The sequence below is a fragment of the Pyxicephalus adspersus genome, chromosome 6 (genome assembly GCF_032062135.1).
Source record: "Pyxicephalus adspersus chromosome 6, UCB_Pads_2.0, whole genome shotgun sequence".
In the NCBI taxonomy this organism is placed as follows: domain Eukaryota; kingdom Metazoa; phylum Chordata; class Amphibia; order Anura; family Pyxicephalidae; genus Pyxicephalus; species Pyxicephalus adspersus.
In genome coordinates, this window is record NC_092863.1 from 98,220,631 (window position 1) to 98,233,502 (window position 12,872).

General features: G+C 37.4%; 1 protein-coding gene across 2 annotated transcripts in view; it reads right to left on the reverse strand.

Annotated features, from left to right (window-relative positions):
- LOC140334363 (chondroitin sulfate proteoglycan 4-like) overlaps window positions 1-12,872 on the reverse strand; it is a 30,392-nt gene that overhangs the window by 12,657 nt on the left and 4,863 nt on the right. Inside the window, exons 2-4 of one of the 2 annotated variants that reach the window (XR_011921511.1) lie at window positions 8,861-9,024; window positions 4,007-7,549; window positions 2,077-2,547 (exon numbers count right to left, since the gene is read on the reverse strand). The gene's annotated coding sequence lies outside the window, so the exon portion shown is untranslated. Of the gene's footprint in view, window positions 1-2,076; window positions 2,548-4,006; window positions 7,550-8,860; window positions 9,025-12,872 lie in introns of those variants that run through there. The other variant, XM_072416698.1, reaches the window with a different exon arrangement.

The window sequence follows — 12,872 nt, forward strand, 5'->3', positions numbered from 1 at the left end:
AAGTAAAACAAAGTAAATTAAATGTAAGTCTAAAAAAATTCATATTTTATTAAAGTTTTGCCTTCAGTTAAGGTAGCAATCAATCAGAATTTTTCTTCACTGCTAAGACTAGAATTTTAAACATATATTTTTCGCCCATCTCTGTGTTTATTTTCATGGGTAAATCATTAAAACTAAAGTTTTGTTTGCTTATATTTTGCCTTCTCTGGCTCATCTCCCTATATCAACATACCCAATAAAAAATTTGGTAATAAACCCTTCATTTTGATTGCATGCCTTATTTTAGTCTCTGTGATTTTCTATGATACGCAGGTAGATTATGGCTGGTGGGTACACAGGGTGCGATGCATAAGTTTTCTAAAAAAGGGAAACTGTAGTATGGCCCACACATATTGCTAGGCCTCCATGATTGAAAGAACTGAAAGCCAATTATTTGAAGGGGCAGGCCAGGAACAGCCAGTTTGGGAAAGAAAGGGCTAGATGTTGCTGAACTGCAGTCACAAAAAAATGACTTGCTGCAGATTCTAATGCTCCCATGAAATCTTAGTATGTAGTGTAAGCAGAGTAAGTAATTCAGGAGATAGGCCTGGGGAACTGTGCAAGGTAAATGGAAAGGCTGGATCAATAAGGCAGATGTGTTTTTGTTAAATACTTTTTAAAGGACATAAAATAACACATGAATACCCCTGAATAAAGATCTCAGCCTGCATCTTAGAAGCAATTCCCTGTTAATGTGCTGATAGAAAACACAGTGGCTTCACTAAGAATTCAGACTCCTTTCACGTTTTTAAATGTATTCACGTTTTCACGTTTTTAAATGTAGCAGTACAGCAGCCTTCCTTAGATCTAAGCTGTGTATAATCCTGCCTCTGAGCTCTGCGGGCCGTTCCTTTGACCTCATGGCTTGGTTTTTGCTTTGATATCCATTGCCAGCTATGAGGCCTTCTATAGAGAGGTGGTGCATTTCCAAATCATGTTTTATCCATTTATTTGACCCTGGGTTGACTGCAATAAAGGTGCAGAAACATCTGCAGCGGTCTGCAGCAGCGGTCAAGAGAAATAGGAGGTACCGGAGCTAAATGTCAAGTGTTGCAAAAGGTCTGAAAAATTTTGGAAATGTAATATTTCTTTTTCTTTTTATACATTTACAAAATTGTCTAAACTTCTGTTTTTACTTCTTATTATAGGGTACCGAGTATTGATTAAGGAAGAGCTAAAATGAATTTAAATGATTGTAGCAACATAACTTATTGAAAAAAAGTGAAGGTGTCTGCATATATTCTGAAATCACTGTATGTCATTGCTGACGCTATGAAATTACAGTAGTATAATTGGCTTTGGCTTCTCAATGACCCAGTAAAGCCAAACAGAAAGTCAGTGGGCCTGATTTTTTTAAAGCTCCCCACGCCTGGAGAGGATACACTCTCATCAGTGAAGCTCGAATGGATTTCTTTAATGTCATTTATTATTTGCTAGAAAATGTTTTGAAACCTGGACCAGATCCATTCCAAGTTTGCTGGATCACCCAGCTTCACTGATGAACGTGGACGCTCCAGCCTTGGATAGCTTTATGAAATCAAAGAAAACAACAATCATAGAAACAACAAAAAAAAACATAATACCAACTATACTCAAAATAAGTGAAAAATATTTATGTACTACAATATTATAAATAATGAATATGCTGTATATTAATAATACATTGCACTATGTTTATTGTATGTCTCAAATGTTGAGTAATGGAAAAAAACTCACTACTGGTAGTAATATGTGACTATCAAATGAGCTAGTCATGCAATTTTCTAGAATTAAGGGTCGACTTGTATCACCTTGCTGAGTTCTTTGCAGCTAGAGGTGGACCTGATTTTTGCTCTTTAGATTACAACATGGATATACTGTAGTACTGAATGCATGCTTAACGAAGAATAATAAGGCCATAGGACTGGCATGACAGCTAAGAAACTAGCATTTTCATATATTTTGAATTGCATCAAAAACTTTGAAATACAATCTGGAGGATTACCTTTTACTGGATCTATCTAAATGCGTATCGTAGATTTTCATTATGAAAGTTACCTGTTTTCTGGTAAAGCTAGACAACTTAATTCCAGGAAATTTAGTGTTTTCAATTTATCCATGAGCAGGAGGGTCAAGTAGAACAAACTGAGAGTTTAAATTCTGGAAATGCTTGCTGGAAATATGTAGGTATTCTTGTGTCAAGACCTTGGATGCCCCTTCCTTGACTGTAATATTTTGAACCTCAAGTGGGATTTGGATTGGAATTATATCCACAGACATGGTTATGCCTTTCATCTCCCGTACACCATTGGTCACATCCAACGTAAAGTTGTCTTGTAACTGCCCGGCTTCAGTTTGTACATACTGAATGTCTCCATTGTTAATATCTTCTTGTGTAAACACCATTATAGACTTTGGATCATCAGGAAAATGGTGTACCTGGGACTCCAGTCTGCGTATATATCCAGATTTTGGAAGGGTGACCACAGTGAAAATGATTTCACCAGGTGAGTTATCCTCATGGATGACCTGAATCAGAAACAAGTGGAAGAGAAATACATTAGAAGCACAGAATGTTTGGATTTTATTTTTTAATTCTTACATTATCAACATCCACACAAAAACTTAAAATAATGTAAGCACTGTAATATCTAACTTAGAACTTGTGAAAAAGCAGAATGGTTTTCAAGTGCCATCTGCTTGCTTTTAAAGCAGGCTTGACAATGAGAGGTTGTGTAAGCTGACATTTCTGGCAACTGTCCTGGTTCTAAAAAATTACATCTTGCATGGTTGGTGTTCTGATCATCAATACCATCGGAATCACTAACCCAGAATGAGTAAATAGCTCAGGTGTATGTGCCTATTGCCACACAGGTATCTACATGCTTGTTAAAGGAACCCAAAAGATCAAATCAAGTGAATCCAAAAGATCAGCTTTACAACCAGACAATTAGTATTCTGTAGAATAAATTCAGCAATGACAGCTTACATCACCTTTCACTATAGGTCCTCCTATATTCAGAGATCCTTCAGAGTTTAATGAAAGGTGGATCTGACCGGTCATTAACAATCTTCTAACCTACATTTTAGCTCCTCACTAAGCTGTATCAACTTTCTTTTGTATTTTAATAACTTTTGTGGGGAAAGAAGCCCACTTGAATAAAAATCTGTTCACACAGGCTCTAAGAAAGCTGAAGAACAAGTCCTATTGAAGGAATTTAGCCAAGGATACCTGCAAACATTGGTAAGTTTGCACATTGCAGGTACTGGCCCTGGTCCAGCGACAGTACTCTCCAGACACGAGTCCCCTAACACCACACTCCTCACCTACAGCAATTCCCTGTTCAGCCCCCAGGACTTACTGGCCAAGGGATGGTGTCTGGGGAAGGACTGGCGAAGGACCAAGAGTCCACAGATAAAGCAGTACAAAGATTCCAACGGAGATAAGTCCAGAATACGGAGCAAAAGGTCATACACAGGTAATCCATCCACCAGACGAAGTACATAAGGGCAAACACAAGAAGAGTTGGGGTCACAGGCAAAAGGTTGGTCCAGGCAGCATAAACTCACAGGGTCAGAAACAGGCAAGGTCAGCAGCAGTAAATCAGACAAAACTCACTCCAGCACAGATTAGCCCATCTAAACACTACAACAGGCCTAGACCCGTGGGGGCAGAGAGGCTATAAAGCCCCAGCAGCCAATGGCAGCACAGGACTGAAATCAGAAACTAATCTGCCTCTAAATTCCCTTTCCGCTGTGCACAGCCTAACATGCTGGGGATGCCAATAAAATACATCAGGCTGCACGGCTAAAGGGAAGCAGGGGCTGCTGCTTTTTCTTAGTTCTCCTTGCTGCTGCAAATGACATCACTGCACAGATTAAACAGTTTTTGATACTGCAAGGAGTTAACACCAAATTCTTTTTTCTTTTACTACTTATGTGTTTTATATATATACGTCTGTAAAAGTCTTTGACAAAATGTACTTACTTGCAACTTGTCTTTATCTATCCTAACTGGTCTTCCTTCTTCAACCATAAGGACCTTGAGATTTTGTAATGTTGGAAGTCTCTGATGACTTTCCAGATAGATACGAATTTTAATTTCAACTTCTACAGCCACTGTATCAATTTTCACAGTGATATTAAACGAGTCCCCCAGATGATTGCTATCATCATGCTTATAAGTCACATGTCCATTTTTTAGGTCTTCGTGTGTAAACGATCCTGAAACCTGTTTATTTGTAAGAATCTTTCCATGTTTTGGTGGCAGACTTATCTCATAAAGAATGTCACTTTCACTTTTTACATACATGTTTGTTGCAATGCTAAAGTTTGCTGCTGTTATTACTTTGTTCTTCCCTTTCTGGACCAACAAACCAGTATTGTTTATTATTTTAATGAAGGGCTCGGATGCAGTAACTTCTAGTAGTGAGGATGTGTAATGTTTTCCATCAGTTACGAACAGGACAAAACGACCATATGCTCCACCATGATGTATAAAAAGGACACGTTTATTCTCCAAATCATCCTGGGTGAACTGGTAAAGCTTTTTGGAATAATCATCAACTGAAACCAGATCTCCATTTGGAATACCACGTCTGGTATACAATAACTGCCCATCATCAAAATCAGTATCAGGATCATGGTAGCATAAGTCTTCCAATGTTAACAATCTCTGGCCATTTCTGACTATGTGAAAAAGCTTGTCAACCAAGCGAATAGGCTTCTCGTCATTCTTCAACTCTATGGATATGTTAAAAGTAAATTCTGTCTGAATTGGATTAGAACCCCGGACAGGAGTTTCTGATTCAGAAGCCACTGAGAAAGCAAGAATTACAAAAGTATCAGACACTGTTTCTGAGTCGTCATGGACATACATGAGTCGTTCACCCAAGATATCTTGTGTGGAAAAAGCAGTGATGTTATCGTTGCTCGTTGGAGAAGTAGAAAAATTAATCAATTTGAGTTTACCGTTGAGCGGACTATTCAAAACCTTGAAGGAAAATGTTCTATTGTTCAAAGTTTGCACAAATAGCTCATCTTTTGTTATAAGTTTTGTCTCACCCTCTCCTAATACCAATCCTTTGTTTGTCAGAATGATGCTATTTAAGTCTGCCTTAATAAATATTTCCAAATCATATGGTTGAGATTCTGCATATATTGTCATCATTATGAACTTGAAGAAATCCTGGGAATCTTCAAGAGGTTGGTCATTTAATTTGAATTCAACATTTCCCTCTATAATATCCATCTGACTGAACAAACCACTTTAGCCTAAAACCTTTTTTTTATTTAGAATATTTCCTTTTGTGGGCACAAATTCTAATTTATAAAAAATATCTTTATCTTCTATATCAATTCCTTCCACTAAGGCCTGTAGGTTGTTCACACTAAAAATAGTCCTTTCCATGTTCTCAATTTTCAAAGGCAATTTTTTAAGCATTGTATATTTAAGCCACTGTACTTTAATTGGAAAAATCAGTTCTTCACTGGACTTATTGGCTATGGTGACTTTAAATTTAAAATGTTCAGTCACATCAGCATCTTGGATTTCTTTGAAAGTATTAAGGTATCGTATTCGGTCACGTTCCAGAGAACGCTGAGTGAAAGAGACTGCCGGCTTCCATTCATTTGCAGAAGTTCGTTTTTGGATTTGACCAAACTTTGGCATTTCAGTAACATCATACTTAATTTCTATATCCTGGTTCACTGCATTGATTTCCACTGCCAAGTTGTTTGGTTGAAGTAAGACACTTCCTCCTTGTATCACTTCAATTCCTGTGTTGTTAGCTATTTGAAATTCTAGTGGTATGGCCAATATTCTCAGCACGACTGTATTACTCACTTTATCACCATCGCTAACCCTTAATACAAGCCTGGCATTCTTGACTCCATGGTGAACATAATATATGTGGCCATCTAGCAAATCAGAATAAGAAAATGTAGTAATAGCCTTTTCTGGATTTTTTATATTTTTTAAAAATCCAGCATCTGCATTCAAGTTCCCCAGGACAACAAGATTTAGGTTCTGTGGCTCAGAGTCCACATCAGAAATTTTTATCAGATTTCCAGTAAGCTGTTTCTTGGAGTTTTCCAAAAGAGTAAACAAATTTCCCTCTGGCAAAGAAAGTTCTGGTGCATCGTTATAAGGTGTCACTGTTATGCTGAGAACATACACATTTTCTCCACGAAGAAAAGGAGGCATCTCATTCTTGCTATTAGTATTAACAGAAAAGCTAATCTGGTCGCTTGAACCCTCAGAGCCATCGTGGACATAAGTAATTCTTCCATGCCAAAGATCTAACATGGTAAACATACCCTTTTCTTGTTGGGAAGAAACATCAAACTTCAACTGGCCATGTAGTGGGTACTCAACAACCCTAAATAAAATTTGGGATTGTCGAATACCAAGCTCTTTGAAATTTAAATTCAGTTTTATGTGTTTAGACTGCAGGGTGGCTTTACTACCTTCTTGAACCACCAAATTATTCAGGATGAGGAACATATTTTCATTTTTCTTTGTTACTATTGTAGAGATAAGGGAAGTAGTAGGAGTCAGTGATGTTAAAAGAACAGTTTTGGTTTCCATTGTTGGAACAGTGCTCAGTGGACCTTCAGTTTTGCAACCAGGTGAAATATCTTTAGTGGATAAAAGATTTCTAAATCCAAGCTTAACTGAATTCACCTTAATGTTTTTAATACAGCCTTTAAATGATCCTCCTTTCCAATGCTTTCCAGAAAGTGATGTCAGACCCAAACGTTTGACTTGCTCACGTAAATTATCACTGACACCACCAACATACATGGCACCATGAGTTTTAATACGTGATGGAAGCAAAGCTTTCTCAGTCTTTTCTCCCACTGTAAGAAGAAAATGTCTTGATGTGATTTGAAGTTTGATATAATGCCATTTATTCTCAGTGATTGAATTTGAGAAATCAAGACGTGCTATATTTTTCCCCTTTCCAATACTGGCTGTTACAATCCAGTCTATTATTTCTAAAGAAATAAACTCTTCACCTTTTCCAGACTGGTACATTAACAAGCCCCTTCCAACTGAGGGCTGGAGAAAACATTCCCAGACTGCATCATTCTCAATATTCCAGCGTGGGAAAGCCAAAAACGACTTGGAACTAAATAAACTAATAGGATCTTCTTCATTTATAAAGAATTCATTGCTGCATCCTAGAGACACCTCATGAACATTTTTAAGACCAGCGTACGGTCTAAGGTTAGAAAGTAAGTCATATTCATTGAATATAAGATTATCCAGACATCCCCTGAAATATGCATGCAAATCTTTTGCATAAGGGACTTTAAGACTGCCAAATCCACCAACATAGAGACCATGCTGTATATCGAATGTATTGGATCCACCAGCGATAGTATCAGATTTGACATGTTTATCCACAGTAAGGGTAACATCTGTGTTTTCATGGCTTAGTTTGAGTGAATGCCACTCCAAGTCATCTAAACGAGGACCTTGGTCAAAAGGAAACACTAGTTTACCTTTTCCAAAATTAATTTTAACCTGCAAAATATAAGGATATGGTTATTTAGTATGTATATTCAGACATTAATTTTATAATATTAATTTCTAAATTATTCATCCCTAATCCCAATTACAAATAAATAGATCACTATGATTTGATTATTAAAGCACTGGGGTTGTTTCAGTTAGTCCGGTCTAGGATCAGTTACATGCTCAAAAAATTACGTTAGCCGACCTACTGAATATACTGACTGGTTTCTACATCAGTGAATTATTTTCCTCCTGATGGCACAGACACATTCCAAGATGTCAATGCCAGACAACATTCTCACACAGTGATTGATGACCAATCAATCAGACTTTACCCCAAAAAGAATCTTTAGGATGTGCGGGAGAAGACTTTATGCAATGATTCAAGTTTCCCATCATCAACACAAGGTGAAAAATTAATGTAAGTATGAGCAGAAATAAACATTTTAACATGTAAATGTCTGGGGCAAACTAACGATCCTGCATTGTAGGAAATGTCATCAGAGGCAAAGCAGGAAGCACTTTGATGAGAGGCTGCCGGACAGGGCACACAAAGGTAAGATAGAATTTTTTTATTGCCCTCTAAGACAAAATAATTATCGCTTCCAGTGCAGGGAAAGCCCCACTGCATGGGTATTTTTTTTTAGAAGACAGAAGTAGCTAGGAAAACAAATAATGCCCACTGGATGGGTGTATACCATTATTATTATTATTACACAGTATTTAAATAGTGCCATCATATAATGCAGTGCTAACGTCCATTACTAGCTGTCCCTCAAAGGAGCTCACAATCTAATGTCCCTACCATAGTCATATGACTTTAATACGTTCTAAGGTCAATTTTGAGGGGAAGCCAGTTAACCTAACTGCATGTTTTGGGGATCAACCATTATCATTATAGCAAAACTATACTCATTGGTGGGGGATAAGCTTCTGCCGTAATCAGCAAGTATGCGCAGTATAGCCAATTACTGCACACAGACATTCTTGTGTGCAGCTGGCTTGCAGCGATGACAGGTCCTGGACCAATCATTGCCACATCAGAGAAAGCCACCATCTTCATTGGTGAATGCACATAGGACTTCCAAAGAACAATCCTCTACAGCCATTGTTTGCCCACTGAATATTTAACTCCTGCACATGATGAGTTTTGAGTTTAGGTCCCCTTTAAACATTACATGCAAAAGTTGCTTGCAGCTATTGCGTAAAAGCAATCCATTATTAAACAAAATATTCAGATCCACACACGTTGACCACATAAACAATACAGTATACTTTATAGCTTGAGCAACAAGTAAGTCTTTAACATCTATATCTCACCTGTACACGACCTGCATGTAGTTCAACCAAGTAGTAGTCGTCTTTCCCAGCCGCCAGAAAAAGTAACCCATCTGCCTTGCTGGTTCGGAACTGTAACTGAAGGGATGACTTTGAGAATGATTCCACCTTCTTCAATTCAACATAACTTTCACCATAGAAAGAAGCTATAAAAAAGCAGAAAAAACATAGAAGGTCAATACAATACAAATCACCAATGTTTAACACACATCAGATGCTACACCAAAGCTGCAAAAGTAATGTATCACAAATGTTCAGCTTGTTAATTTGACTATATCCATTACTTATGGATCACTATGAAAAACTCTTAGAATTATAAGTAAAAAACATATAAGAATAAGAATTAAAGCTCTACTTTTAAAAATGTTCAATCAAGCAGGTCAATATTGTAGAAAAGGAGAGGCGATGTCCCTTCTGCAATAATCCTTCTTGACTGCATGAACGCTCTGTGAACGGTCAAAAAAGTTTTCCAGTGCATGCGAGGATACCGGCAATCTTGGTTTCCCCTGCGTCTGTGGGGGACTTATGTCTTCCTGGCCTGGCCAAAAGAGATGGCCGAAGATCGTAAGAAGGAGAAGATAGAAGAACCTTGCAAGGGAATGGGAACAGATAAGTAAAGGGTGTTTTGTTTCATAGTTTTGTTGATAGTTTACATACAGAACATTCTTTGTCTTTTCAAAGATTATTTGTTTAATCTTTGAGAAATTACTCAATTTATAGCCAGAAAACAAAGACATGATCTGCCCACTGTCAGTTTATGGGATCCTAGTCCCAAACCAAAGCCTTCAGTTTGTGTACTGGTAGCGCACAGAGAAGAAGGTGGAACTTAGAGATGTCTTCAGAAATGGCTTTTCAGAAACAGTACAACATTAATTAGACTAGGTTCTCAAACCTTGGCCACTGGTGTGGGTATCATGCAGAAAACAAGGTTGTTGAAAAATGATGGATGGGGAATGTATTATTTAGGTTAATTGGTACTTCCAAGTGCAAAGTCATTTTTTTTATATATATATATGTGTTCACCAACAGTATTAACAAAGCAAAATGTTGCTAATCCTGAGAGCCAACCACTACAAAATGTATTTTCTACCACAAAATGCCTTTAGTCTTAGACTTCACTTTGTCTGACATCAAGAATCATGCAAAACAGAAGACTGAGGGAATGATCATCACTGGCTTGCTTTGAGGTTATGTCACATTACACTTTGTTCTGATGCAGACAGTAGCACCAACCATCAACACATCACAAGACTGGAAAAGATCAATAATATAAGGACCCAGAGCTAGAACACGCTTTGACATTAGTTTCTTGCAATACTTCTGGGTAGTAGTGCAATCTCTTCACACATGATTCTGTCCATGAAATCTACCCCCGATGCTCTATATGTGTGGGGCTATAGGGGGTTTAGTGACAAGACAGTTCTGGAACTACAGAATTCTAAAATCCTAAATTTAAGGATTTGGGAATTAACTACAACCAGATGCAGATAATACATGCCAACACCCAATCCTGAACACCTGCAGCATAGGTGGGCTCCGCAGAAGAATATTTAATGGAAAACTTGACCAATAAACCCCAGGACTACACATAGCAGTATGTAGGACAGGTAATGCATCATTGACTTTCCTGCCCAAGGTACCCCAAGGAGAGTAACAGGGCAGGGTAGGGGCACAAAGGAAAAAGGGAGAATGGGGGTGGGGAAAAAATAGAAGTTGTAGTGTGTGTCATTTTGGAGACCCTCTGCCATAAATCCTCTCCTGGAATCCCACAGGTCCCCAAGGCTTACAAATATCTCTCACCACTGTATTTTAACCCGAGGGAATTCCTTACAACAAATATGACTTGACATGCGCAGGAGAGTGCAAACAAAATAATTGGGGCAATGAACCCTACTGAACTCCGTCTTGTGAAAAGAATTAATTTCAATATTATTTTAAAGCAGCCAGGTTATTTTTTGTCTAGTTTGGATTTTAAAAACGCCAAAAAACCTAATAGTTCTTAGTCAAGCCACATAGAACGAGGACTGTTTCTGCTGAGCCCTGATGGTTCTGGTTCTTGATCAGCCAACTGCCAAGTGTTCCCTTTTATCCAGGAACAGAAGAGAGGAAAGAAAATACGGGATGAAAACAATTAACGAAAATTTTAGAAAAAACACACAAAAAAAAAAAATTATAAAAAATTAAAAAAGAAAATGAGCAATGACATTAAACAGTCCACTCAAGCTCATCTGCTATAAGTTGCTGAAGTTTTACCCCTTCAATGTCTAAATCCCTTTATAAAATTGTTTTTTTTTTTTTTTGCTTTTATATATTGAACAGTATTTGCAGGGATGTTAGTATGAAATATTACGATGGTGAGGTGGTGAGAAAACATGGCATCAGCATAGATTGTTCTCACATTCCAGGTATGACTTGCTCAGGCATGTATACACTTCCCTATATTTCCTGTAGTAAAACACACAGAGAAGAGTCAATAGGAGTAAAATGTTTTATTTTTTCTATGGGATTCTGATTATAAATATATGATTTAATCCTTGTTCACGCTGTCTGGAAAGGAGGAGACAAAGGCAAAATACAGACACATAGATCTATTTATTAAGGGTCAAACTAATTGAAATATTTATTTCAGCTGATTATGCATTATTAGTCATTTTTAATTTCTCCCTATTTAAAAAAGTGTTGATCAACTAAAACGATTGCTTCTTGGGCAAATTACCACTTTTATAATGAACTCCATTTTTGCACTTAGTATCCCACTAGTAAATTTATTTTAAAGTGCCAATCAGTGATTACAATTAATAAATTGCCAGATAGTGTTTGCTATTTAATCCCATGGGTTACAATGTAGACCAGTGGTGTTTGTTTTAAAACCCTGTTTGACAATTTTACAATCTCTTTAGAAATGATAAGAGAACCTGTTCCCACTTTTGTATATATGGCTTTATAAAAATAGCAAATCAGGTTTATTGGCGTGTAGAATATTTTTTTCCTTTTTTTTTTTTTTTAATACCTAGGCTGTAAAGAAGGAAAGAACAAACACGTAGATAAACTGACCGGCTGAATAAAAGGAACAAAAAACACTACCCCAAAACAAAACAAAAAAACACAGTAGTCCATCACAATAATATGCTTTGTGTTAAGGCAGCCCAATCCTTTGAACACATTGCATTGCACCATAACAGACCAAGAAAATGAACCTGCACCATGTTTGGGTAGTTCAGCACACAGCAGTGCATTACAACATGTTACAAAGTGCTGCTATTAGGGTGCGATCAACTGGCATTATTATTAATAAACAGTATTTATATAGTCATTTCGTTGCAAATGACAGATACAGACAGTGACACAGGAGGAGGGGAGGACCCTGCCTGAAGAGCTTACAATCAACGAGGTGGGGAAGCAGCATGCATTTAAAATAAATGCTCCCACAACACACCAATGTAGGCAATGTACAAAAACATTACTGTAGTGGTAAATCAGAGAACGAATGTAAATGGGCCCTGACCCAGACACATGCATGAACAGAAAGATAAAATCAGTAAAAAGCGCTCATCTAAGTCTGCAAATAAGCTAGAACAGCCAAAAAAAGAGCAGACATACAGCAACGATACTCAGGTAGAAATAAATATACATACAGGCACACAAAGACATAGATGGACATAAGGACACATGGATATGGTGTGTGGGTGCAAGAAAAGAACAGAAGCTCCAAAACTCTGACCAATAGGAGCTGTAATAAAATTGTATTTTATATTTAAGAACAGAAGGAGTTAAGTTTGCAGAGTACAAATACACCATTTCAGACCTGCACTTATACATATTTTAGGAGGGGAATAGGGAAGGGTTTCAGCTGTTGGTCTTTAAAGTAGTAAATGACATCTGCTTTCTAATCCCCAACACTCCTCCACACATAACAGCTTTCACAAACTTAAATGATGGGGGAACTGCAGTAGTCCCAGTGTCTGCAAATAATAACTAGTTCAAGACAGCTCAA